This window comes from Perkinsus marinus (assembly GCF_000006405.1).
Source record: "Perkinsus marinus ATCC 50983 genomic scaffold scf_1104296955876, whole genome shotgun sequence".
NCBI classification, from domain to species: domain Eukaryota; phylum Perkinsozoa; order Perkinsida; family Perkinsidae; genus Perkinsus; species Perkinsus marinus.
In genome coordinates this window covers 1-942 of record NW_003207676.1, presented here as the reverse complement: position 1 = coordinate 942, position 942 = coordinate 1, and the positions used below count along the sequence as shown (strand labels likewise).

Sequence of the window (942 nt, the reverse complement as noted above, 5' to 3'; positions counted from 1 at the left end):
TACCCGGATTTGAACCGGGGTTGTCACGGCCACAATGTGACGTCTTAACCACTAGACGATAGCGACTCAAAGAAATATGAGCTGCTGTCCGTCGACGTGGATCACCTATAACTAAACCTCTTTAAGAAGCGTACAATTTGATACATGTCAAAGTCACTAACCGGATTTGAACCGGGGTTGTCACGGCCACAACGTGACGTCCTAACCACTAGACGATAGCGACTCAAAGAAATATGAGCCGCTGTCGGTCGACGTGGATCACCTATCACTAAACCCCTTCGAGAAGCGTACAACTCGATGCATATCAAAGTCTCTACCCAAATTTGAACCGGGGTTGTCACGGCTACAACGTGAGGTCCTAACCACTAGACGATAGCGACTCAAAGAAGCATGAGCCGTTGTCGGTCGACGTAGATCACCTATCACTAAACCTCTTCAAGAAGCGTACGATTTGATACATATCAAAGTCATTACCCGGATTCGAACCGGGGTTGTCACGGCCACAATGTGACGTCTTAACCACTAGACGATAGCGACTCAAAGAAATATGAGCTGCTGTCCGTCGACGTGGATCACCTATAACTAAACCTCTTTAAGAAGCGTACAATTTGATACATGTCAAAGTCACTAACCGGATTTGAACCGGGGTTGTCACGGCCACAACGTGACGTCCTAACCACTAGACGATAGCGACTCAAACAAGCATGAGCCGTTGTCGGTCGACGTGGATCACCTATCACTAAGCCTCTTCAAGAAGCGTACGATTTGATACATATCAAAGTCACCACCCGGATTTGAACCGGGGATGTCACGGCCACAACGTGACGTCCTAACCACTAGACGATAGCGACTCAAAGAAATATGAGCCGCTGTCGGTCGACGTGGATCACCTATCACTAAACCCCTTCGAGAAGCGTACAACTCGATGCATATCAAAGTCTC

At 48.0% G+C, this 942-nt stretch overlaps 5 non-coding genes across 5 annotated transcripts; all 5 read right to left on the bottom strand.

The window, feature by feature from the left end:
- Positions 1–151: 151 nt before the first annotated feature.
- Pmar_PMAR004434 lies at positions 152–223 on the bottom strand. Its single transcript has one exon. It is a non-coding gene; the product is annotated as a tRNA-His (tRNA).
- An 85-nt stretch (positions 224–308) lies between these two features.
- On the bottom strand, positions 309–380 carry Pmar_PMAR004433. Its single transcript has one exon. It is a non-coding gene; the product is annotated as a tRNA-Tyr (tRNA).
- Positions 381–465: 85 nt separating this feature from the next.
- On the bottom strand, positions 466–537 carry Pmar_PMAR004432. Its single transcript has one exon. It is a non-coding gene; the product is annotated as a tRNA-His (tRNA).
- An 85-nt stretch (positions 538–622) lies between these two features.
- Positions 623–694, bottom strand: Pmar_PMAR004431. Its single transcript has one exon. It is a non-coding gene; the product is annotated as a tRNA-His (tRNA).
- Positions 695–779: 85 nt separating this feature from the next.
- Positions 780–851, bottom strand: Pmar_PMAR004430. Its single transcript has one exon. It is a non-coding gene; the product is annotated as a tRNA-His (tRNA).
- Between the last annotated feature and the right edge of the window lie 91 nt (positions 852–942).